General features: G+C 55.0%; 1 long non-coding RNA gene across 1 annotated transcript; it reads left to right on the forward strand.

Moving 5' to 3' along the window:
* The first annotated feature begins 19,398 nt into the window (after nt 1–19,398).
* Nucleotides 19,399–26,676, forward strand: LOC119846421. Its single transcript, XR_005289878.2, has 3 exons — nt 19,399–19,492; nt 20,912–21,007; nt 23,239–26,676. It is a non-coding gene; the product is annotated as an uncharacterized LOC119846421 (long non-coding RNA).
* The last annotated feature ends 317 nt before the right edge of the window (nt 26,677–26,993 follow it).

Here is a 26,993-nt window from a genome sequence, read left to right on the forward strand (position 1 = left end):
CAGCAGGGTGCTGATCAATTGGAGAGGGATCAGAGAAGAGCCATAAGAATGATTAAAGGATTGGAGAACATGCCATAGTGATAGAATCAGAGAGCTCAATCTGTTTAGCTGAACAAAGAGAAGGTTACGGGGTGACTTGACCAGTCTGTAGGTACCTACACAGGGAATAAATATTTAATAATGACCCCTTTTTAGTGTTAGCCTCCTTAGAGTCCTACTGTTTCACTGGGGTAAATCCCTTGGGTTCACCACCTCCTGGGGCCTCACCTCTGAGCCTTCAGCACCTCTGCCTCATTCCATGAGCTCCCTCAAACTGGACACCAGGGGACTTGAACAGCCAAAGGGATCAGTGCACACCTGACCTCTTGAGGCTTGAGTAACTCTCAGGTAGAGTCATAAAAACAGAAGGGTTTACTAGATGTCTGGGACACAGTGTAGAAAGTCTTTGGTTAGCACAGAGAATGGAAAAGTTACAGCTTAGTCCCTCTGGGTGTGGCCAGAGCCCTGGGGCTCAGACCCCTCTGTAGAGTCCCCTCTTCCCCCCAGTCTCCAGCAGCCCACAGCCCCATATGATGCCACTCCCTGGCCACTGCCCAGGCTTTTGTTCCTCTTCCTGGGCAAACAGGGTCACCCAGTCTCCTCCTGACTCACTCTTTGCCTCCAGCTGGTCAAACCGGCTGGCTTCCCGTAGAGGGCCAGTTTCTAGGTAACAAATCGCTGTGCCACTGTCTGGGCCCAGGCTCCACCTGGATCACTGGATTCTTCTGCAAAAAAGCCCACCTTTTCCACCTTCCTCCCAGCCCGCAACTAGATAATAGGGAGGAAACTGAGGCACACATATTATTCATACAAAATATTCTGAAAAAAATCCCACTTTGTCATATCTCTCCCCATTTCGAGACCGAGCTGAGTGGGGTCACTTCAGCCAGTGAACTGGAGAAGTTTGAACCCACCAATGGTGTCCATAGGTGCCACAGCATCTTTCCCATTTCCTTGGCAGATGTTATACCAGACACTTTCAAGATTTCCTTAGCACTCTTGTTAATCCATCACAATTAGTTTACAATGCACAGCTCAGAGCAGTATCACATCCTCCCATAGGTCAGGGCTGCTTGGTGACACTCGCAGGGCCTACATGAGGTACTTTTATGCAGTCCCGTGCCCTATTGCCACACCAAAACCTTTGGGTTTCAAACTGGGATAGGGTCCTGCCTCCCCTCTCTTGTGCACCAGGAAGTGGATAGGGCCCATGTTCCTCCGTGTGTTAATGGTCTTGGCTGCAGCCTGGGGTTAGAACAGGCGTTGATCCCTTCATAGGGTGACCCTAATCCCCCAAAGGAAAATGGAACACTGCGTGGGGCTAGCCTGGGCCATGATTCCCCATCCCTGGGGGGGCTGCCGTCACTGCTCGCCCAAGCCCTGCCTGGCCCCTGTGCAAGCCCCTGCCTGCTCCCTCTTGCGGGGCTGGCATCGCCATTTGCCCTCCACCCGCACATTTCCCCTGCACCCCACGGTTTTGACAAAAGTGGGCGTTTGTCCCTAATCAAGCTGGCAAGAGCTAACGGGACAAATGTCCACTTTTGTCAAAAATGTGGGGACGGCTGGGACAGGGCTTAAAACAGGGACGAGACAGGACCTCTGGTCACTCTATCCCTTCAGCATACGATCCTAACTCAGCATAGAGGGGGAGGGATAGCTCAGTGGGTTGAGCATTGGCCTGCTAAACCCAGGGTTCTGAGTTTAGTCCTTGAGGGGGCCATTTAGGGATCTGGTGCAAGAAATGGGGACTGGTCCTGCTTTGAGCAGGGGGTTGGACTAGATGACCTCCTGATATTCTATGGCTCAGGTGTCTCGAGTGTAGCAGCTCTTCTTTTAGGTTAGCAGCCAGGGGATAAATCCCCCCCTCCCTGCCAGTCTGGCCATTTGCGTTTTCTCTGACATGCCCTGTATCCTCAGCCTGCAGGCTCCCTGGATTCAAATCCTGGGCCATTACAGACGCAGGGGCTGGATTCTGTCTCAGAGAGATACAGTCATTTCCCAAAAGGACATCAATGCTGATATCTTGGAGGACCCCAGCTACCAGCCACCCAGATCCACCCTGTGTCTGTGCAGGGATCTGAGCCATAGGCAGGGTAAATGGCTTCATATTTGAGACCTTCACCTAAGTGACGCATCCCCTCAGCATTCAATGGGCTTGCACCACACACTGTCGGACAAGGGTTCTCTCTGTCCCAGGAATATCTCCACCTCAGCAATGTCTTCCCGTTGACCACCACTTTCCTCTCCCATTGGGGATCAGATGTGTCTGAGCCCCAGAGAGTACAAGAGGATATGTACATGGGGCCCTGGAGTGGGACCCTGTCTGCCACCATCCCCTGTGCCCCCAAGGAGCTGGCTGGCTCCAAAAGGTCATTCCCACAATTAAATCTCTGAGCCTGGTTACAGGCTGGCTCCCTGGGCGCACCGAGGCTGAGTTAACCCCTCTGTCCTGGACAGTCTGGCAGACAAAGGTCTAACAAGATCCAGTGGTTGGAAGTGAAAGCCACAGAAATTCAGATTGGAAAGAAGGTGGAAATAACAGTGAATTTTACTTAACCACTGGAACAACTTTCCAAGGCTTGTGGAAAATTGTTCAATCCAGACTGGCTGTTTTTGTCAAAGCTCTGCTCTGGGGATACTTTCAGGCCGTTCTCGGGGCTGAGATCCCGGGGTCTCTTCTAGCCAGAGCCACTCCAAGGGGGGGGGGCAGGGCCTGGCTCTGTCTGTAGGTGGGTTCGTCCTTATGCGGGAGTTTGGGTGCGTGTCTGTCGGCCTATCTGTGTGTGGGAGAAGGCGTAGCTCTGTGTGTGGTGCCCATGTTTGTGGGGGGAAATGTGTGTCTATCTGCGTTCTGCCCCACTAAGCTTCAGCAGCTTTACAAAATGGCTGTTTGTCTATGACAGGGTGTTCACCCCGCAGCTGCCCGTTAAGGTGGCCAGGTGGGCCAATTAACTGTCTAAGCTGCACCTGGAGGAGCCAGGGAGCATGAAGACTAATTCAGGATGACACTGACCAGGCCAGACACAGGCTGGCTGGTATAAAGCTGGGTAGCTGAGGGCAGAAGGAGGCTGCAGTCCCTTTCTCAGAGGCTCTGGAGAGAAGGGAGCTGGGCTGGAGGGAAGACTGTACCTGGATCGGGTGGAGAAGCAGCCTGATAGAGGCAGTGTAGGAAGCAGGCCATGGAAACAGCAGCAAGGTGCAGGACAGTATGGACCTTGGCCGCTGGTTGTAGGTCCCTGGGCTGGAACCTGGAGACGAGGGCAGGCCCGGGTTCCCCCACCAGCCACTGGGGAAGTGACACCATTGAGGGGCAGTGAATTGGAAAGTTGCCTGGGACAGTTGGCATGGAGAGACTTTGGTACAGACACCCTAGAAGAGGCAACATACGGTGAGCTGGCTGGTGGGCCAAGCCATGAAGCTGGAGTAGTCGAGTCCCAAGGGAGAGAGAGAGAAACGGAGCTTGCACCTGCAGGAAGGGGTGTCAGACTGGCAGAGCTAATCCCCATGCTCCAGTGGTGAGTAGAGCTCCCGGGACAGCCCCGCTCAGTGCAGGCAAGTCAGGGATCCCAGGCAGCAGGAGATGGGGTTAGACTGTCACGACAAGCCACACGGTCCCCTTTTATTTTGTTGCTTTTTTGTTTATTTTATTTTGTTGCTGCCGCTCAACACCCCCAGAGGCAGCAAGACCCTGTCCCTGCTGCAACTGGCTGGTGCTGTGGCAGGGGCAGACCTGCAGCTCTCCTGCACCCAGCGCAGCCCTGGCCAGCTGAGCACAGCTCAAGCTCCCTGGCCATGCTGGGAGCTGAGCACACCGCCTCCACCCAAAGGGAGCAGACACCAAAGCTCAGGACACTGCCTGTGGGCAGAGCTAGAGCGACACCTGGAAGAGCTGGGCCCAAGACCTGGAGCATTGTAGAAATGGTTCATGCTGGAAATGTGTACCCGAGGATGCGGATATCCGCGGATATAAATCGGTATCTGCGGAACTGCAGGGCTCTCCCAGGAACTGCAGCGGTGAAAGGAACAGAATGTGGGGCTGCTGCTCCCAGGAGCCAGTGCCCTGTGGCGGTAGCTCCTCTGGTGCAGCTGTGCTGCCCCCAGCCCCGCCCCGTCCCTTCCACACAGCTGTCTGCGTCTCCTGTCTGGGAACATGCGCACTGCTTGAACACAAGAGTGCGACCAGGGACAGCTGCCGGTGAGCCTGGTGCTCCACTGCCTGCCCCAGTGGGTGGGGTCGGTACAGCCATGCTGGAGGAGCTGCCGCGTGGGGCTGGGAGCAGTGGCCCCATGTTCTGCTCCTTTCACCACTGCAGTTCCCAAGGGAGTCCTGCGGTTCCACGGATATCCATTTATATCCCCGGATATCCGCATTTGAGGGTATAAATTTGTATCCACGCTAGACTCTACTTCTTGGTATCACCCACTGGCTAGCTAAAGCAGCTCCCTGTCCATCCAGCGTGCTGCCTTTTGTGGGTCCCATTCCAAAAACCTGGCTCTTCCATTCATTGTGTCAGAGCCTGGGCACCTGACTCAAGGTCTGTGGATCGCAGTGTTGTTCTGGTGAATTTCTAGGTGCCTAAAAGTTAGGTGTTGTGACCAGTGCTGAATTGGGAATGAAAGAGGTGCCGAGGCTCAAGCAATTAGGTGCCGAGGCTCAAGAAATTCTTTTACATTCATAACTGATGCAGCAAGTCCAGAGGTGCTGGGGCTATGAACTGCCAAGCCCAGAAGTGCCGGGGCTCTGAACTGCCAAGCCAAGAGGTGCTGGGACTTAACCCTGGCACTAATTAAGCCCTGGTTGTGACACTTCTGGGAAGGCCTTGCTGCAACTCATCTCTGTTAACAACCTCTGGCTAATGCTCACGGGGTGTCCTCTATTTCATGGAAGAACTCCTGGTCTATGGTGGTCAGGTTGCTGGCACCTCTTTGACCTGTCCTCTCCTTCCAGACTGGGAGCTTTGCACCTGGACTTGCCAACATGGCTGGAGTTGTTGCTCCCACAGAGACTTAACCTCCACCTACAAGGAACCCACCAGTGCTGCTTTAGTTCCTTTTGTGAAACCTCCAGGTCTTGTTTTAAATTCTTTTTTTGCATCTTCAGCTCCTGTTTCAAGCCTAGTGTGAAATCCCATTGGCCATTTCAGATTTCTGCAAGCACCTCCATTAGGCATTCCCCCTAGGCTCAACTGAACAACCAGCTTACAACCTCTCCCCTTGGAAACCCTGTCCTGCTCCTCACCTCAGCATGGCCTTTTTTGACCTCAATGGCTCCTCAAAGTTTGGGGCCCTAGGGATGTGCCAGCTGGAAGCAGCAATTGATGGAGTCTGGTGCTGACTTTGCTGGAATCTGATTTATTTACAAGGAACGTACCACAGCCTGTGCCTCTGAACGCAGACGAAACCAAGAACTAAAGGAGCCAACACCAGAGCCCAAAAGCTCTCTCTGGCTTTTTCCAGGGTGACACTATGCTAATAGGCTGCTGCTGGGCTTTCTTGCCTCTCCCTCCCTGACTGGGCTTTGTCTGTTCGCAGTTTGTGTGTGATCTCTCTTCACATACATACGCACCCCTCTGCCCAAAGCAACACTCAGCCAAAAGCTCCTGGGCAGGTTCACACCCACTTTTCATCTTCAGTGGGGCCTTATTCGGACCCGCATCACATCAACGGTTTGATCTCGAGCTCTGCGCAAAACAAACAAAACACCCCAAATAAAAACAAATAGAAAACGCCTAGAAACTAGTTGAAAAAATGGTGATTTTTTTTCTGCTGGGTTTATATCTCCACAGTGAGTTCCTTACCCATCCCTGCACCCTTCCAAAGCACACCCAATTTCAAAGGAAATCTACTAAGTACGTTGATTTCAGAGGATTTAGAAGAGATTGACCTTTAACCAGAAGTTGTGATGCTGCCACGCTGCTATAATAAACACTCTAGTTCAAACAGGAATGATTTCAGGGCAGTTCTCTGGCCTGTGCGTCACAGGAGGTAATGCTAGATGAGCACAATGGTCCCTTCTGACTCCAAAAACATCATCTGACTAGGAGTGGCAGTGTAAACTTAAGGAAGAGCTCTTTGAAAGTTTGTCTCTTTCACAAACAGAAGTTGTTTCTGTAGAAGATATCACCTCACCCACTTTGTCTCACTAAGAAAACCAAGTAAGTTACAGATCCCAAAAACTGGAACAAGGAAATCAAATGTAAGGCCTGGCCTCTGAGAACAGCTGTGGAGGTCTTGTCTGTGCTTCAGAATGCAAGGAGAAGATTGAGTTTTGGAAGCAAGCCAAGGGTTATGGCAGGTCCAACTCAAAAGAGAAAGGGCAAAACTTTGCACCTTCAGCTCCGCAGTGCGTGCAAGTGACTCTCCATTAGGATTACTTCAGCCCTTGGGCTGTACCAAAGCATCATGTTCCCAATCTCTGAGGATCTGGTTAACAATTGCTAGTGATCTGCTGATTTGAGGGGGAAATGATCAATCCTGTGATCGGAGACAGTCGCTAGCCAGAGAATAGAGCTTCAAACTCTATTAGCTAAGATGGTCAGGGATGCAACCCATGCTCTGGGTGTCCTTAGCCTGTGGTTGCCAGAAGCTGGGAATGGGCGACAGGGGATGGATCACTCGAAGTGGCTCTGTTCTGTTCATTTCCTCTGAAGCACCTGGCACCAGGTCCCTGTCGGAAGACTAGATGGATCCTGACCCAGTATGGCCGGTCTTATGTTCTTATGTTAACTCAACATATTGAATATTCACACTGCAATAGCACATAGGGGCCAAATCACAGATCGGGGCTTTCTCATGCTGGGCCCTGTTCACACGTATAACAAAGAGATGGCCCCTGCCCCAAAGAGCTGACAGGTAAGTGCATCATTATGAGTTAACGGGCTGAATTCAGCCAAGCTTCATGAAACCTGCGGGAGCAGGAGGGAGCTGGGGCATGCAGCTCTCACCAGGACTGCTCCCTGCTCAACAGCTCCAAGAGGATGAAAAATGACAATGCACTCGTCCAAAAAAACTCAAGCACTCTGTCATCAGAACAAAGTCCCATTGGCGGATCCTGTCAGGCATGTGGCTGATTAACCCTTCTGTGATTCCCCACCATCAGCGGGCTGCACCCAGCATCGGAGAATGGAGGAGAGAGGGAGGGTCCTGTTCCCTGGTGAACAATCCCTGATTAGGGGAAGACCCACCTATTCCTCACACTGCTAACACAATCTACAAAGGGGAACCTGCCACCCCGGCTCAGGCGGCTCCGGGCACCGACGTCGTTTCTTCCTGCAGTGAGTTACGCGTCTGCCTTGCTCCACACAAATTGACCAGAGAAGCCGCTGCTGCCACCTACCTTCTAACTCTTAGCCCCATGGTTAGAGCGCTCAGCTGGGAGCGGGGAGACCCAGGTTCAAGTCCCCATGCTGCCAGGGGGAGAGAAAGGATTTGCGCCAGGGTCTCCTTCCTTTAGGGACAGGTGCGCTAGCCACTGGTCTTTGGGATATTCAGAGGTTAGGGCTCCTTCAGTCTCTGCTGTTCCACTGGCTAAATAATGACAGTGGATTAACTCAGGGAGGCTGGATCCCCCTCCCCTCAGGTGGCTGCTCTACCCTCTGGGCTGCAGAGCCATTCTCATGTGTGCTCTGCAGGGGGGCTGACTTTGTGATTTCCCTGTGGGTGCTGGACCCCCGCTGTGCCCCAGGCTCCACCCCTTTCTCTGCTCCTCCTCAGTGCCTCCTGCATGCAGCTGCTCACCACTGGGTGGGAGGGGGTGGGGCTGCCAGTAGGCGCTGAGCACTCACTGTTTTTTTTTTTCCATGGGTGCACCATCCCCGGAGCAGGTAGCTACGTAACTAGGCATTGGGCCAGAGAAGAGGCAAGTGGGAATGACTGTAGCATGGTGATTAGGGGAGACCCTAGGTCCAGTCCGCCTGCTCCAAGGGCTCTTTCATTATTTATCCCCCGGGAACGGCCTCACATAGGAAGATCCCATAGCTCACTAGTTAGGGCATCCATCCCCTGAGAGACAAGAAACCACTGTCCAAATTGACTCTAACCACTGGGTTAAAAGTTATAAGGGTGGGCGGGGGGGGGCGTGGCACCTCCTCCTGCCAGATACTGTCTGAGCCCTGCTCTGTGGTGTGCTCAGCAGCTGCCTACCCCACAGGGATCTGCGTCAGGTGGCGGAAGGCGTCTTCCCCAGTGTGTGGCTCACCCTGGGGCTTAGGTGGGAGACAGGCATCCAGACACCTGGAGAGATCCAGCCATGCACAAGTGAGTTTAGGCACCTACAAGGTTCACAGGGAGTTTTGTGGATCATAGTGGAGCTAAAACTGGGGCTCAGGTGCTTAAACCCGACACTTAGGTGCTTCTGTGGAGGGGGGGCGATGCCCATATCCCCCTCCCAGGCTCACCGCTGTTAACGCTGTTTGATTTGATAATTTACTTTTCAGGCATGGGATTCCAGTCAGCTTCTGGTATGGCTCTGGTGAAAAATAAGGAAAACAAAGGTCAAAATTAGTAATGACCTTAAGCCAGTCTAGATTCCCACAGAGCTACTTACGCACACTCTGCAGCGTGGTGCAGGGGGGGGGGTGTAAAGGAACCTACCTTGGTGTAACCTGCACACTGAGAAGCTGGAAGAGGTCCTAGAAGGTGCATGGTGGAGCATGGAGAGACCTCCTGACATTGCTGGTCTTGCTGCACTCCTCGCTATGAAGTCAGTGTGGGTTCAGGGATTGACACCAACAGGAGATCTCGCCATGTGACTGCTTCTCCTGATCTGGGGCCCAATCACCCCCTTCAGTGTGAGATGTGAATGTGCCAGTGGGCAATGCTGCTCTCTCCTGCACCATTTCGCCCTTCTCTGGAGGTGTGTTGTGTCCAATGGGTTTGTTCTCTGCAGAGTATGTGAGTCCCTAGACCTTAGAGCTGGAGACCAGAGAGTGGCCACTGCAAACTGTATGGTTAAAAACCAAAATCCAGGCCCACTGGCAGATGTTGCTGCTGAGATAAGAACACTTTGCGGCTCTGGCTCCTTTGTGCCTTCCCGGAGACAGATCAGTGCTGCTGGAAGCAGCTGGCCTCTCTCCACAAAACAGGCAGATTTGAGCATAGCCCATTGCCTTGGCTGCAGAGCCCAAGTTCTCATTTTCTGGGCCGCTGAAGGCTTTGGAATCTGGCTCTTGGCAGTTCTACTGTGGTGGCTACAGGCAGTGACCACAGCGACTGCGCTGTCTAGGGAAGGGGGTGTGCATCCCCCATGGCACCACCAAAAGTTTGGAACTTGCTCCCCAGCCCTTGGTGTAAAACAGCCTAAATCTGATGCTCTCCCAGCACGATTCATTAATAGCACCTACCTCTCAGATAGCACTTTTCAGCTGGAGAGCTCAAAGCAGGGCACTAGCATCACCCCCACTTTAGAGATGGGGAAACTGAGGTAGAGAGAGAAGGGCAGTGTCTTGCCCAAGGTCACCCAGCAGCCTCCTACCGTTTTTGGGACGGATGATGCAGATGAGCGGATTTTCCATTTTGATTGTCTGCTGACTGAGCTCAATTGTTAGCACGGGGTACTGAACACCATCGGCTAGCGGGGGGACCTTTAGTGTGTATATTAGTACTGAATGCTGCTGGGGTGATTGTACATTGAATTCATTGGGAGGCGGTGTGACCTAATGGAAGCCCTGCCTTCTATTCCTGACTCTGGCCTGCTGGTGGCAAGTCGCTTCCCCGCTCTGTGCCTCAGTTTCCCCACCTGTAAAATGGGGACAATGGTACCAACCCTCCTGTGAAGGACTTTGTGATGAAAAGTGCTGTATCAGAGCTAGGAGCTGTCCAGGCACTAGAGCTTTCCGTGCAGACCACAGGCACTGACTCAGCCCAGTCATAGAATCATAGAATATCAGGGTTGGAAGGGACCCCAGAAGGTCATCTAGTCCAACCCCCTGCTCAAAGCAGGACCAAGTCCCAGTTAAATCATCCCAGCTAGGGCTTTGTCAAGCCTGACCTTAAAAACCTCTAAGGGTTGTAAGTGACCTATGCAGGGGCTGGTTAGTATAGAACGATAGAATATCAGGGGTGGAAGGGAACTCAGGAGATCATCTAGCCCAACAGGACCAATCCCCAATTTTTGGCCCAGATCCCTAAACAGCCCCCTCACAGACTGAACTCACAACCTTGCGTTTAGCAGACTAATGCTCAAACCACTGAGCTATCCCTCCACCCAGCTGCCAAGAGAGGAGTTTGTGGGTGATTGGTGGGCACTTGTTGCCACCCTTTGAGGACAGGTGAACCCTTTAAAGACACAGGCCATGCTGGCAAGACTGAGCCCTGCAGACCCAGCTCTGCCCTTGTCCCGCAGCACCAATTCTCTGCCCTCCCTCCCTCAGCTCTCACAGCCCCTGCAGGAATCTAGCCTCACCACCCCGGAAGGATCTCTCTGGTGGGGGGACACTGACACTTAGGGAGGTGAAGTGATTTGTCCAAGGCCACAGTGGGGACACAGGCTGAGTATTGCCATGCCGAACAATAGGTGCCCAGACACACGATGGAGTCACAGCCTCTGTTCAGGTGCCCAGGCTCCCGGTATAACACGGAGGAGAGCCTGGCACCTACAAGAGGGATTCCCAGATGCCAGCCTGCTGAGTGGAGAGCCGCCTAAACCATGCCCAGGAGAAAGGGGTGCTAGGCCCTGCCCAAGTGGGAGTTAGGCGCCTATCTCTTCTTGGGCTGCTCAACCGCGAACCTGCTCCTGGAGTCAGCGCCTAGGTGGGTCAGCCCCTACTCAAAATCACATATAAAAAAGGAGGCGGCAGCAGCCCCGCATAATCCCGGGATTAGATGGAAACCGGGATGTAAATCCCTGCTCCAGATCGGGCAGAGGGGAGAGCTGAATCTAGGCCATCTGCATCCCCCGGGGGTGCTCTAAGTACAGGCTCCTCCTGCAGCCCTGCTGGTGTGGAGCCAGATTTAGAAGGTGACCTCCAAAAACACTGCCAGGGTCAGGCCGCACAGGTGGGGGATGTGTGGCCTGAGGGTCCTGCTCAAGGTGAGGCTCTGAACAGCTCTGGGTGTGTGCCACCGGCTGGAAGGTTGGGGATGCTACTGTAGAAATTAGCCCCGAGAGGTGAGGCAGGAGCTGAATGGGGGGGCGAGGATTTGACTGTTTGGCCTAGGCAGGTGGACACCTCAATCCCTTTGTGGAGCTAGTCCAAAGTGACAGAGCTGGGAACAGATCCTGGGGTCCTGATCCCCTGCGTATTGCTTGAACCATTAGAAAACACTTCCCTCCCTGACTCCTGACTGCCGTTTCCTCTTCTCTAACCACCAGACCATGCTGCCAGCTCCAAGGAGCCCTAGCAGCTCTTGATACTGTTCATTCCCCTCCCTACTTTTCACTGCTCGTTTGTTCGCTCTCTCATTGTGGGACCTGCATATCCCCCCTGGCGCTGAGCCACCTCTGCAAACACAGCTCTCAGTCTCCCTGCTGACATATGCTGGGCAAACAGAACGACCGGCGTGCACTCTGGGCGCTCAGCACCCCACCCTCTCACCTGCTTCCTCTCTCCTTTCCCAACAGCAATCATCCATCCCAGCTAACATTTACCATGCCTCCCCCGCTCCCACCCACTCATCCCTTCTCGAGGGGCCGGGCTTCCATTCGCCTTCTTGAGGAAGGCGTAGGAGGGATGAAGGATGCTGAGGAAGAGGATCCATCAGCTGATCAGTGCAGATGGAGCCCAGAATTGCTATAAACATAGAGGCAGGACTGGGTTTTCTCTGCGGGGGCAGATGCTTCCTCCAGTGCAGGCTCTGTTACTGACTGAGCCCAGGACTGACGCTGGGAAGAGCACAGCCAGAGGGTGAATGGTGAACATTTAACAAGTGGGGGAGGGCTTTTTCCTTCCAGTGCCCCTGCTCTCCTCAGGCTGATTTGTTTTACATGGAGGACCCAGGGGTCCTGTGGACAGGTCACCCTTTGTCAAGGAGGCCCTCCAGGTAGCAGTGTAAAGCTAGCTACCAGCAGATGGACTAGGAGACTGCTCTCCATGCTCGGCTCCCAGCAGGAGAATGGAGTCCAGGCTCTTCTCTCTGCTGGGCAGAGCAGGGCAGGGGCTGGTGAGGGGCGGCGTATGCAGAAACCCTGAACTCAATGAATGGTGATTCCACTGCGCCAAGATTAGTAGGGATGGGCCCGAGCTGCAGTCTCTTGCTCAGAACCTGGATACTGCTCATGTCCCCGGGCGACGTTCAGATCCGGTGTTTGGGTCAGACCTGTTCTGTGACATAATAACTCAGTGCTCTCTGAGGCACTCAAAGGGCTCCACATTCACCTCGCCTGGTAACGCCCCTGAGAGCTGTCCTGGGCCCATCTCAGGCAGGGGGAAGGTCCTGGGATTTGGCCAAGGTCACACGGGGGAGTGAATCCTGCAGCCCTGATGCACACGTCCCCTGCTCTAACCACTAGGCCACATCCCCTCCCCATTAGCCCAGTGTGTAAAATGCAGCCCTGCCATACTGTCAGGAGGGGACTGCAGAGTTGGGGGCCTGGTGACTGGAGAACGGCACCCGCCACCCCCCATAGGGCTCAGCTGTGCCATATTGGCTATTGCTCTCCCTCCTCCCTGGTAGCCGCAGCATTGTTCACGCACAGCCAGTCACAACTGTGCCCAGGCGCAAACACCCAGCACCACAAGGGATGCTGACAAAGCCCACAGCAGGAACCTGAGCCACCAGAGCTGAGGGGGTGAGCTGGCCAGATGTCACCCGGCTGTGACATAACGAGCTCAGGGGCTGATTAGTGCCGGTTACTGGATTTTAATTAAACGGAGTCTCCAGCCCGGGCAAGGGGCATTAGGGTCCCAGCTCTGCTCACCTCGCCTTTCCCCAGCTGCTGCCGCAAGCCACAGGGGTTGAGCACGCTGTCTCTCAGCAGAGCCGCTCAAGAGTGACTCCTGCTGTGATCTTCAGCATGGGGTGGGCCTCCCTGGGTTCTGGGGGGCAAATTCCTGAAAGGGAAACTAAACAGGGCCTGACTGCCCCTACCCTGATCCTCCCTTTTGTCTGGGGGAACTGGGAGCCACATGGCACAACAGGGCCCCGATCCCTTACGGAGGCCTCCTGGGCATGATTGCTGCACTATAAATAAATAGGAATTCAGCCAAGCTAAGCATGCTGCCCACCCAGAAATGCTGGGCCAGGCCCCACTCCCCTGAGATAGGCTGCCCTCCCTGCATCCCCTCCCCGCAGAGAGCCGCAAGGGCTGTGCTCCCAACTGGGATGGGGGGTGCCGGGTTTCACAGGGTCTACCAGCTGCAGCTGCTGGGAAACCCAGCCTCCGGGGTGGTTGGGCAACCTGGCCAGGCAGGAAGTGCTGGCAGAGCTGTGAGGAAAGCTGTCAAGAGAGCAAGCAAAGGCGGTGTGGGGCAAGGGCAGAGCCAAGGAGCAGAGCATCACGCCTGAGCCCAAGCCTGCTGCATCTGCAGCCGGGAATTCCCCCCATTGAGGGTGCAGGCTGCACAGTAGCATAAATGAGCGGAGAGGCCGTGGGGGTGGCTGTGGGGAGCGGGGAGCCCGGGCTGACAGCTCATGCTGACTGGTTTTGGAAGGCAAGGACGCATGCTGAATGAAGGACAAAACTAACAGAGGGATGCAGCTGCAGGAGGGGGGACCTCTTAAAGCAGCCTGCCTTGCTTTGATCTGCAAAGACAGAGCCCTCCTTTAAAGGCTGCGGCAGGTCCCTGCAAGGCTGCTGTGACCTCCATGCTGTGATTCTTGGGGAGTCTATGGCCATGGCATGCCCACAAGGGAGCAGATGCATTGGGGTTTGTCCTCCTGGGTTTTCATTGCTTTGTTATGGTGAATTTCGTGCTGGTGGAACCTTGATGCCAGTCAGTTTCTGGCCAGCCAAAGGGACAGTCCTGGAGACTGGATCTTCTTCGGCTTCTCCACAGAACAGGGACAGGGCAAGCGTCCTCCCCTGGCCCCAGCACACAACTGCTCTCTGCCCATTCCTAGATTTCAAAGCCAGAGGGGACCCTTTGATCATCCGGTCTGACCTCCTGCATAGTGCAGGCCAGAGCCCAGCCCCCAGGGGTTCCTGCATCCAGCCCAGAGTTTGTCGCTGAGCTAGAGCAGGGCTTGCAGAGCTGTCCGATCGCAGATTATAGACTCTAAGAGACGGAGGATGTGCCACAGCCACTGATCAGTCACTCGCCTGACTCTCAGTTCACACTTCACTGGCCTCAGCTTCCAGCTGGTGGAGCTCACCCTGCCCCAGGGATCACCCTTCCAAGGACAAGATGGCAGCTGAGTGTAGGTTAGGTTGGAGCCTCTTTGGAGCAGAGGTGTTCTCTTTGGAAAGTGCCTATCACAGTGTGGCTGGCACCGGCAGCAGCAAACAGAGACAACAGCACTCAGCCTGCCTCTGCCATGCCACATCCCAGGGTACATTGACAGAAGTAGGAACTGAACCTGGGACCTCTGGTTCTAAACACATAAGCTTCCACTACCTGAGCTGAAAGACACAGCTCTGTCAGCCGAGCCTGTGAAAGGCTGAGCAGCTTGGTATGTGGCCAGCCACTCCCAGAATGGACAGAATGCCTTGCAGCCTGGGCACGGGTCACACCTCGGAGGGAGAGAGGGCCTTTTGTGACTGGACACCTGTCCACAAAGCACTGGATGAAGACCCAGCAAACTCACTTCACATGGGCCTCTGAATGGCTATCAGGTGGTGACTCCTGGACCATTTAGCCAAGGGGTTGTGTGAACCAGATCTGGACCCAAACTATCCCAGCAATAGGGTTCGATGGTCACCAGCCTGGTGGGGATAAAACCGGGGAGTTAAAGCTAGCAAAACCTCCCCATTGCTAATGGCAGCGATGCTCCCCTGGGGTTAGCACTGTTGGGAGCTGAGTGTAGACGGCTCCTTGGCCCCAGCAGTGTTTGCGGCACTGAGTAGCCCAGCAGAGAAACTCAAAGCTGTTGACTATGCAAATCACAGTACATTTAGAAGGCAAGAACCCCAGAGTGTGTCACTGGGGCTCACTCGGCATCCAGGGGAAGGTCGCTTGTCTTGGGTGAACTGACAACAAGGCTGACGCTGACGGATGGAGCCCTGCAACTTCACAACCACACCCCAGAGGCTTGATGCTGTGATACGAAAGTGAGCGAGGCCATGTGTCTAATGAGAGACTCCTCAAAGCCAGCACCAGGGGAGTGGGGAGAGATCTGCATGGGGAGGGACGCTGGAGCTTTCAGCTGACTGTCAGTGGATAAAGATTATTTTCAAAGAAGAGCCTTTCGTCAGCTGAGGCTCAGATTCAGGTGCTCCCATTGCACAGTGGGGCTAAGGCAGCTATGAGTGAATTCCAGCAAGGAAGGGGCGGGAGGGAGGCATGGGAGTACCAGCCCTGCCTTTTATTAAGGTTGTCTGACATGTCCCATTGTAAGAGCTTGTTTTCACTTTGTTCCAGGATGACTGGCCCTTTAATGGGGGTGGAAGGGTGGGGGGGCAGTCCAGTGTACCTGTGATTCATCAGCTGCCTCGCAGCTGGAGTTGAAAAGAAGACACCTGGCCATATGAATGGGGGGAAATCAGGAAAGGGGCAGCTGTGAGAGGTGCAGAGACGGGCAGGGGAGCGCTGCCACCGAGAGCATTGGGAAGAGCAAGAGGAGAAGAACATTACTGGAGAGGACCTGCCAAGTAGAGCCCTATATGGATACAAAACCATGTATCCGTATCCAAGCCGTGGATTTGCAGGGGGCTGGGCTGAGGCTCGAGATACCACACCCCGCACTGGAGCCTGTCAGGGACAGCCTTGTGCGCAGCTGTGGGGAGCCCACCTGGAGTTGTGGACCCTCCACCTGCCCTCGGTCTGCTGGGGAGCCTGGGGAGTGGGGACACAGCGGGGGCTGCTCTCAGCTCCCCACCCCATGCATCGCAGGCAGTTGGAGGGTCTGTCGCAGCTCCCCTCGGCTCCCTGGCTGGGCTCCATGCTGGCCTGGCCAGAGGGCCTGGGGGTAATCTGTGGAGCTGCCCGGGGGCTGCTCGGGCCCCCCATCCAGGGCAGGTTGAGGGTCCGCCCAGGCTTCCCAAAGCTGCCTGCCCAGCAGGGCCAGATTAACCTTTTGTGGGCCCGGCACCAAACCTATTTTTGGGCCCCCAATGGAGGCAATGGAGCCTGGCGTGGGGAGGTCAGTCCCTGGAGCGAGGGACCAGCCAGAGGCAATGGGGCCTGGCCTGGCAGGGGAAGCCGCGCTTCACCCAGCCCAGTGTGAGATCACTATTTACAAACTGGCAGTTGCCAGACACACAGTAGCCTGCCCAGCCCTGTGCTGCCATCATGCCCCTTCCCTCGGAAGCAGGCCCATGCCACACCACACAGCCCCCCCACCCCGCCCAACATCCCCCCAACTCCCTATGGTCAGAGCCCCCCCGACCCTCTGCAAATGCACAGCGCCCTGCACAACACCACGACTGCCCACAGCCCCACCATAACTGCCCAGCACCCCCCACAGAACCCCCACTCCCTAGTGCCCCAACACACACAGATCTTCCCTGCCCCTTCACAGCCCAGCACCCCCCAGATCCCCAAGAGACCTCCTCCCCCCACGCCCTGCCTCCCGGCCGCACTCACCAGCCCTGCTGGGAGGTGACTGTGGTGCGATCAGCCAGGCCAGGGCCTGCTCCGGCCGGGCTCCCTCAAGACGCACTTGCCTGGAGGGGTCCAGCCAAGCCCCCCCCACTCTCCACCCCAACACTTGGCCGAGACTGGCCAGGCTTCTGCACCAGTGCCAGGTGGCTCAGCTCCGGGGAGACTTGTGGGGTCCCACAGGTGGTGGGAAGCAGAGACTGCCCAGAACTGGAGGTGCACTGGGGTCCGGCCAGGGGGCTGAGAGGAACAGGGGGGTTGGGCCAGGGGGCGGAGAGGAGCCCTCAACCAATTGACAGGCACACCTAGAGGAGCAAGTGGTGAGTGGTGGGAGCCAGCAGGGTCTCGGGGTGCAGGCAAGCAGAGCAGACCAGGGCTCCTTCTGAGCACTGGCACCACTGTAAACCCAGCGCTGCTGCCCAGCCCTTACCATGGCCTGGCTGCAGCTCCGAGTCAGCACCCTCCCTGGCCGGAGCCAGGTCGGGAAGAGCCGCACGGGTAGCTGTGGGGAGCCTGGGCCCCTCCACCTGCCCTAGGCGGGGGACCTGAGCAGGACCAGCTCTAGGCACCAGCAAACCAAGCACTTGCTTGGGGCAGCACACTTCCAGGGGCGGCATTCCGGGTGGTTTGTTTTTTTGGGTTTTTTTGCTTCGGCAGTTGCACTCTCAGAGGGTTTGTTTTTTTTTTTTGCTTGGGGCGGCAAAAAACCGAGAGCCGGCCCTGGGCCTGAGCAGCTCCCAGCCCCTGTCCCTGCCCCCCAGACCTCCACCCAGGGCAGGTGGAAGGTCCGTGCTGCAGTTCCTCACAGCTGCCCACCTGGCTCTTACCGCCAGAGCCCTTCGCAGATACAACATTTGTATCCGCATCCGCTCTGCTTTCTGCAGAAATGGTCCGTGGATATAAGTGGATACCGCGGATTTGCAGGGCTCTACCACCAGGGCTGGAGCAACTGCTGAGTTAGAGGCAGGGATCTCAGGTGGGGGAGCCAGAAATGATGTCCCAGGAGGGGGTATGGAAAACTGCCCTGAGCTTGCTGCAGTTTGGGGGGAATGGATTTAGCCAAAGGTTTCTGTGAACTGTTCATGTACAGGGGTAAACTACACCTAGAGCCAGGCTTTGGACTTGGGCAGCAAGAGAGACTCTGTTCCTCTCCTGGCTGTACCCAGGGGAAAGAGGCAGGGGCACTGGTCATGCAACAGGCGGGTGGCCTATGAGGGGCTGGCCAAACTTGAACTGATTTGGGCTGCAATTTTCCATGCTGGCTGTCTGCCTCAGAATGAAACTTTTCCTTTTTTTTTAACTAGTTCAGTCATTTCCCAGAACCAGGCCAGGGGCCAATCTGTTGCTTGGCCCATGTTTAAAACAGTCTAATGATCTTTTCTTTGGAAAGATGTAGTGCCCCCCTGCTTTGGAGCGGAGACTTGAGATTTGGCAGGGGAGGGGGGGGGCCTTTGTGTCAGGGATGTGCCTTTTGCCGTCCTGGGGAAAATCTGCCCAAATCTGACCAAGGTATAAGTCTTTGGAAAATCTCAGGTAACCTGAATTCTGGCATTCCCTAACCTTTGAGTGCCTGGCTTTGCACCCTTAGCCTTCTTTGAATGTCGCGTTTGGAGGTAATATGCTAAGAACTGTGGGCCCTCGTCAGCACCACTCGTATGGGTGGTTCAGATGGACCAAGCACTATCTCCCTTCCCCTTCGGGGCTCTCTATATTCATCACCCAGCGCTAAGCGTGGGGAGTGTTCAGCCGTTTTAATATCAGTAATGCTGATATTGTTGCTGATAGATGGCAAAGCACTTTACAGAGGGCGGCCATGCCCATTGACCCAATTTGGCTGATGGGGAAATTGAGGCACGGAGTGGGGCTGTGACCTGCCCATCTTCATCTACTAGGTCAGGGTTGGACTCAAGGGCAGAAATGAGGTTTTCGGACTCCCAGTGGCCAAGCAAGGCTCTGAGCGTGAGTAGGCCCATAAATACTCTGGCTCCCCTGCACTAAGCACTAGACTGTGCTCCTTCTGTCGCAGCCTTCACCATGTTTTACTCCTAATGGTTCTTCCCCACCAGCCAGCAGCACCTGGCTCTGAAACCCCGGCCAGCTGCAGGCCCTCCAAAGGGTGCGTGTCCAGCAGCAGGACAGCACTGCAGGGAAGGGTGTGTCCAAGAGAACCAATGTCCCAACCGTTCTCGGTACAGCCCCTGTGTATCACCCAGAGCCGGTGAGGGCCTGGCCAGTGTGCAAGGACCCGAATCTGCTGCACAGATAGAGGAGGACAGGGCTTCAGGCAGCGTGCAGGGAGCCAGAGCCGTGGCTGCAGGGACTCGGAGCCAAGAGCAGCAGGTGCAGTTCAACTTGTGCTGCCGCTAAAGTCAATGAGTTCAATGCCACTGACATGGGTGTAAATCAGGAGTAACCCCACTGGGCCCAATTCCCCTCTCCCTCCCTCTGGTGTAAGTCAGGAGTGACCTGTCCCCTCTCACTGATGATGCTGTAGTCCGAGGTAGCTAGGCTGAAGTCAATGGAGTTTCTGTGGATGGGGCTGCACGGAGGGTTTGGAGGCCCAGGGTAAAATCTGAACCCAAGCCCCCCAGGCTTCCAAAACCACCCTGGGGTGGGGCAGCTGCCCCACTCCCGCAGAACAGGGGATAAAAGCAGCCCTGGAGAGGGCTGTGGCTGGGATAAGCAGTGAAGGCAGCTGAGGGAGACCACAGGTGTGGCTGGCTTAATCAGGCCTCAGCTGGCCCTATAAAGGGGATGTGAGCCAGGAGCTGAGGGGTCTCACTCTAGCCTAGGAGCGGGAAGGCCTGCCTGGGAGCAAGGTACTGGAGTGGAGCAGTGCTGGGGAAGGGCAAAGGGAGCTCCAGCCTGGTAAACCCCTGGCTGTAGGCCTTGGTAAAAGCCCAGAAAGGTACTGGGGCAGCCCAGGGATAGGCAAAGGCAGCTGGTCCAACTCCCCTTGCTGGAGCTGTGGGGAGAGTGCCCCTGCTGGAGCTGTTCTGCAGCTGCACAAAGGCCCTCCAGCAGGGGGCGCTCTCCCCACAGGCTGCACTCCTCAGCCTTGGTTGGTGGGACCTCATCTAAGGGGGAGCGCGGAGCTACTCGCCACAGCCCATGCAGTGCTTGGCTTCACTGCTGGGATCAGTTAATGCCAGCCGTGGGGTGTGAGCACCTGGGCACTGGACAGAGACCCCTAAGGTGCCATGCTGAGGCTGTCCAACAGTGACCTGCCTGCATCAGCTTTTAGTAAACCACTAAGGGCAAGATCCTGGGCTGGTGTAAATTGACTTCAGTGGTGGATCTGCCCTTAGCTGCATGAACCTCCTAGTTGTCATGTTAAAGACCCCAGTGCCTGCAGCTAGTTTACAGAGGACACCAGCACCTCCCTGTGGTGTCCTGAGGAGCCCCAGCTGAGAGCACAAAGTAGCACAAGGCCCCCCAGGTTTGGTGACTAAGTGTCTTGACTTCCTGGAGACAAGTGAGCTCAGGCAGACGTTGGCCAGAAGATCAATCAGCATGTTGAAGTGACCAACCTTTCCATTTTCAAGAGCTGGGGTTCAGTTCCCAAGGGCCTGTGACCCATCCCCAGGCTAAGGGCATGGCTTGGAGAGCTCCAGCCTTGACAGAAGGCAGCTCCCATCCTGTGTAGTTAGTTTGCAGAGCTGCTTGCACTGTGAGGGCTGAGGCTGGGTGGCAGGCGATGACACCTGCATTCCTGGCATGTGAACCTTGGGTGGGTGACATGTCGCGCTTGTGAGATTTGGATCTGGCTCCTCCAAGGCAGCTTGTCAGCTTCCTGTGTTAGTGAGACGTAGGCTGGTTCCTTTGAGCTCTCCGTGCACCCGTAAGGGTCAGTGTGGACTGTTTGAAGGAGATGGTTCATTCCTTGGAATAAATGTTTAGTGGTACCCCCTGCCCCCCACTACATGGGAGTTCAACTCTCCTGGGGTTCTCTTGGTGTGGGGTAGAACCATCCTGCTGCCCATGGCTCGGGGGGTGCCCAAAGAAGCCAGGGAAAGTCCTGGGTGAGTCCTCTTGGAGAGTTGACACCTCACAGAGTTTGGCCAGAGGACCCCAGTGCACTCCGGATTCTACTCCTGGGGGTAAGTGGTTTTTTGAAACCCTGCTGGCTGCAGCAGATGGTGGGCTGCGATCTCCCTGGAGAGAATGGGTGGCTGAGACTGTAGTGCGGTACAGGTGGGCGGAAGGAGACAGCTGGTAGGTTCTTCTCTGCGTTGCAGATTACTGCGTGTTGGCAACAGACTCGGGGGAAGCTGAGACTGCACTGCTCCTCCGAGCAGCGAGCTGACTTGAATGAAGGTGACGGCTCTAACGAGGTGAGGGTTAGGTTTTCCAACACTGGGGCTATGCTCTTGGAAGGGGGAGACTCAGTGGGATCTCCCAGATCTTATGATCTCACCAGTAGGTACTACTGCCTTTGAGATTACCGCCTCCCTCCCCACCGCAGCAGTGAGAAAGGCAGTTGGAATTTCATAGTGCTAGGCCTGAAGGGATAAGTCTGAGCTCCTGTGTAGCACCAGCCATTGAATCGCGCCCAGGTGCACCTCTATAGAGCCCAGTAACTTGGGTTAGTCCAAAGCATTTCTCTCCTCAGGAGATGAAGCTGGCCACAGGCAGAGAGCTGGAGAGATTGAGCTGCCACCAAGGCCCTGCAATGGCAGGGAATTGATGGGAGATGCCTGGATGGTCCCAGCAGATGATCCACGCCCCAGGAAGCAGAGGAAGGTGAAAGGTCACATTGGCAGGGACCTTGGGGAAAATTCCTTCCTGACCCCAAACCTGGTCATCAGTTATGCAATGAACATGTGAGCCAGACCCACCAGCCAGGCATCTAAGAAAGAGAATTGTCTGTAGGAGGGTTACAAGGCCCGCAAATGTCCTCTGCTCACCCAGAATAATTCATGGGCCTATTTCCTAAAGGTGGATCCATGCTGGTAGAGAGCAGGAGTTAGAGCAGGCACCGTCTATCTGCGGATGGCAGGGAGAGAGGGCTGACAGTGGGGGAGATGTATCTTACTCATATTCTTGGTGTGCCAGAGAGAGAGAGATGTTGCCTCTAGTGGCGGGGTCCACAGAAAGGATAATGGACCTACTTCTGGCATCCCTTAGGAGAGGCCTTATTGAGCTCCCATAACAGAAGTTTGGGGTGCTGCAGTGGCATGCTTTGTGCCCCAGATCCACGTGTGTGTGTCTTCCCTGGATCACGTGGACTCAGTGCTTATCCCTCCAGCTGAGCCAGGAGAACTGCTCCAGGGTGGTCTAGGCTGCTGTACCTTCCCTCTCCCTAGCCTTGCTAACAGTATAGAGAAGCCAAGTGTAACCTCTGCTGTGAATGCCAGTGGAGATCCTGGGACTAAGTGACCTACCAGCATCACGCAGTCTGTGGTAGAGCAGGGACTTGAACCTACATCTCCGTGTCCTAGGCTAGCACCCTAGCCACTAGGCCACCCTTCCTTTCTTGCTGGGATTCTCATTCTTTACAATTTCCATAACAAGTGATGTCTCCATGCTGCTTCTACCAAGGGCTTCAATATGTCACAAGGATAAAAGGCTCTTTGAGGCTGGGTCCATCTCTTTGTTATATGTATGTACAGCACCTTGCACAATGGGGCCAAGAACCCTGATTGGTGCCTGTAGGACCTACTGCAGGGCAAATCATCATAGCCGTCATGATCTTTTTTGGGAAATTTCAGCCCAGAAGCATTGGAAAATTCCAAAATGGGGGCTTAGAATGGAAACTATTTAGTAACCTTACCTCAGTCAGTATTACTGAGCCCCGAGTGTGAGTTACAGAGATCCACAAACATGCACAGACTTCCCCTGAGGAACTGTATTACAGCTGTGTTGGTGACCAGTGGGTTCCATGCCCCAACACGGAGCAAAGGGCGCGTGGTACTGTAGGAATTAGGGCTGATGACCCTCTGCTCTTTGCTCTGTGATGGTATCAAGTCCATACCCCAACTCGCAGCTAGGGGGCATTGTGCTGTAAGAGGTTCCTTATGGCTAAGGCCTGTATCTGAGTCTCTGAGGGTATTTCCTTCCCCGTCTCCCCCCCACACACACACACACTCCCCCGCACCTTCTCAAAGGAAACAAGCAAAGAGAAGGGCAGCCCTGACTACCGCGTGTCTCTGTGGGACATTAGGAATTAATAGCAGATCTGGGGTTGTGCTCTGGAGCCCAATCTGAGAACATATCAAACTATCGATGGGGTAGTGGCAGGAACCAACCAAACCCCAACGTCTGTTTCTCAAAGCTCTGACATGTAACTGTTACAGTGCAGGAGAAGCTGGATTCGTATGTGTTACAGTCCATGATCGCTGGTACAAATTCAGTCAGTTTTGTAAAATCTTCTTTGGGGGGTGGGGAGAGTGCGGTCTAGTGGTTAAAGGCCAGGACTGAGCCTTAGGAAGCTGTTCTCAGCTCTTGTCGCTGACTCAGTCGGCCCAGCCGCCATTGTCGGTTTGGTCCCCAGGTAGGGGGACCCTTGGGTTCTTTGCTGACGCTGAGCTCTCCTGTAACAACATCTGCTTTCTGTCATCTCCAGCTGCTAGGAGACTGTCCCACTCCCCCGTGGTGGATGACGACCAACCTCCATGATTCATGCTGTTGTCACTTCTTGGCTGGAGTACAGCAGTGTGACAGACCTGGGCATGAAGCCTTCAGCGCCTGGGGACTTGCAGTGGGAACAGAACTCTGCAAGGCGTCTCCTTAGCAGCCTGGGGCTGCCGTGAGTGCATCACACCTGTTTCTGCTCCCTACGTCGGCAAGCCATTGAATATAAATCAAGTTCATGGTCTCTGTTCAAGGCACTCCATGGCCGGGTTCCAGGGTATCAGATAGAGCCTACAGCTCCAGGACACAGACCACAGTTGACAAATCTGCTCGTCTGGCCCAACTGAACTCTCCACAATGGGGGTAAAGCTCGTCTGTGCAGGAGACTGAGCTCTTCCTCGGGGGCCAGTCCCAGGCTGTGGAATGAAACGCCTGGAACAAAGGGCCATCCCAAACCTGCCCACCTGCGCTCCCAGTGTGAGGCACATTTCTCTGACCTTCCTCTTCTTGCATCAACACAGAGCAACAAGTGTGTCTAAAAAAGCATTTCTCTTTTTCAGGAGATGAACCTGGCCACAAACAAACACCCCACCCCAGCACCCTACCCAGCGGAGATGCTTCAATCTCCACTTCTCCCCCCGGGGAGAGAAGAGAGAACAAGTGGGTGACAGCTTGGTAGTCATGTCACGTAATGCTCAGACACTGCAGTGACGAATGTGGTATAAGAACAGGTAGAGAACAGAACCTGGGGAAAGCCACTTCACTTTCATGTGCCTCAGTTTCCCCATTTGTAAAACAGGGATCCTGATGGGGCAGCAGAAGTGTGGGGCCACAGTCACCAATGTAGAGAATGTTTCTTAATGTCCTTGGATCAAAGATGCTCTAGGAACAAAGGATTCTTTTGGGAAATCGTCTGAATGGGAGTTTGACACCAACACTTGGCCCATTGTTAGCTAGCAGTATCTGGCCATCATTAATTAACTGTCCTGGGGTGGTTCAGCCAGGAAACGGCATAGGGCAATTGGAGCTAGGCCCATCCTGATGCTTGTGAGATGACCAAGCCCAGCCAGTCCACTGGCAGATGGTGTGTCCAAGAGTGGGTGTGCTCAAGTCTGTTTTCAGGAGCCAGCCAACGGTGTAACTACAGTCCCCTAATGTAGACAGGCCAAACCACGCTGAACAGGGATTCACTTTCCTTTCCCTGCTCTTTGGAACTAGGCTCAGCCACCCTGGGTGCAAATCAAAGCTCACAGTAGTTCTGCTTCTCTAGCCCACCACCACCCAACTCCTTTCTAGCTTTTTTTTATCCAGAGCCTTTATGAAGAAGGCCACTATCACTATCCCCACAGCTGGGGAAACTGAGGCCCAGAGCCTGTCAAAGGTCACCCAGCGGGCCACTGGGCAGAACCAGGACTAGAACCCAACTATCCTGGGGAAACTGAAGCACAGAAAGGGGAAGTGAAGTCACTCAGAGGCAAAGCTGGGACTAGAACTCCCAGGGCCCCACTCTAGCTACTAGACCACACTCCTTCTAGAGTGTGGAACAAAACCCTGAGATCCTGCTTCAGAGCAGACCACACTGTCTCCTTCCCTAATGAACATCGTTTGGGTGACTTCACAATCAGTGAGCAAACACTAACAATGCCTAGCTTTTATATACCATTTTTGGTCAGTCTATAGGCTCTTTACAAAGGAGGTCAGACTCCCTATACAGATAGGGAAACTGAGGCACAGAGCGGTGAAGTGACTCTCCTCAGGTCCCCCAGCAGGAAGTGACTTTGGGCCAGATGTTCAGCAGGTGTAAATGGGTGCCACTCTGCTGATGGTGATGGAGCTATTCCCATTTACACCAGCTAAGGATCGGGCCCTTCCTTTGCTGCGGCGCTTGCCCTTTTGCACACAGGCCTGTCTTGGGCTAATGGCTGGGGAACGGCGGCAGTGGGGTGGGAGGGGTGCCAAGGGGGCTTACGGGCCAGTTGGAGCGCCAGATGTTCAGCACTTCAGAGAGCCAGACCTGGTGAGATCTGATTACTGCAAGAGCTGCTCCTGAGCTCCCTTTAAAGCCATGCCTGAGAACAGCCACACAGCTTGTTATTTAATGATCAATTGTAGTGCTGGTGCCAGCATGCTCCAGGGGGAGCACAAGGATGGAAGCTATGGAAACCAGGGGGAGGGATAGGCCCAGGGGAGCAGCGAGGGTGGTGCATAGTGAATTGGGCCAAGAGAGCAGTGACGTGGCAGAGGTGGAATGGAGGGACAGGTGTGACGTAGGGGGGAATCATGCAGAGGAATGGGGTGGGGGCTGCAGGTAGGGGAGTAGATGAAGTGGACAGAGAATCAAGCTCTGAGAAGTGGTGGGAGTGTGGGGCAGGCTCAAGGGAAGGGGATCTTGCAGGACCCAGTTTCAAACCCTCCACCTCCAGTGGGTGGTTGCACAGAACACTGGGTGGAGAGGTTTTGTTTCTGGATAAATTGCAGGGGCCGGTCCCCTCTCTCCAAACCCTGAGGGGCATTGCTTCCGTCTCTCTCCCTGGCTGGCTTCTCTGAGCAGGGTGGGGTGCAGCGCTTGCTCTGGGGATGGGCTGCAAAGTGGGGTGCTCTCAGCTGGCACAGGGTTCAGAGCCACGTGCACAGTCGATGGTGACATACCCTCCCCATAAACACCAACGCTGTGTCTTCTCTGGCACCTTCCGGCTGGGAATCCTGGCCATTAGTTAATTAACCCTCTTGTCACGTCAGTATTGCCCCCTATAGCCAAATGGGGAAACTGAGGCCAAGGGTGGGGCTGTGAGCTGCCCAAGATCACATGGTGTCCTGACTCCCAGCTCCTTCCTCTCCTATAGTCACTAGCCCCCTCTTCCCACCGACAGCTGGGAATAGAACCCAGGAGTCTTGACACCCAGCCCCCACTGCTCTAACTGCTAGACCCCACTCCCCTTCCACAGCTGGGAATAGAACCAAGGAGTTCTCGCTCCCAGCCCTGATGCTCTAACCACTAGCTAGTACTATAAACCTGGGCTTTTCCTCATGCCTTGTGAAGCTCATCTGGTTCCATGTCGCGTGTCCCTCCAGGAGGATGTGAGAATGGATGATACATGAGCACTGTGCCTCCCAGCTGCCCAAGCCCATGTTTGCTAACATGCCTCCTCACCGCGATGCCTCTCCCAAGGCGGGCGGGGGAGACGGGAGCAGGCTCAGACGCCATAACAGGAATAGTAATGAGGCCGGTGTCTGCAGGGGTGGCAAGGAACCTTCCCAGGGATCTGGCTCCCCAGCTCCATGATCCAGTATCTGCTGACAGCGCCCCCTGGCCCAGCACTGGCCAGGGGGAGCTCTACAGATTTGGGAGCTCAAGGAGCACTTGAGTCAATTCTTACAGGCCCTCCTCCCACTGTGGGTTGCACTGGAGAGCAGGGACCCGTAGCTAGCTGAGCTGCCCACAGTGAGTCCAGCGGGGAACCCACTTAGCCTGTGAGGCTTTTAGGTACCTGCAAGGCTCCCCCAGCTAGCAGCAGCCAAGCCCCTATTCGAAATCATTAGTAAGACTCCCACAAAGAGGGGAAGGGAAGGGAAAGTGGAGCTGCACATGGGCAGGAGAGAGACAGGCCCTGGGGCTGGGATTGTCAGGCAACCAGGGTTTAAGCAGCATATGTAGGATTGCCAGGTGTCCAGTTTTCAACCAGAATGCCTGGTTGAAAAGGGACCGTGGCGTCTCTGGTCAGCACTACTGACCGGGCCGTTAAAAGT

Source organism: Dermochelys coriacea, chromosome 21, assembly GCF_009764565.3.
Source record: "Dermochelys coriacea isolate rDerCor1 chromosome 21, rDerCor1.pri.v4, whole genome shotgun sequence".
Taxonomy (NCBI): domain Eukaryota; kingdom Metazoa; phylum Chordata; order Testudines; family Dermochelyidae; genus Dermochelys; species Dermochelys coriacea.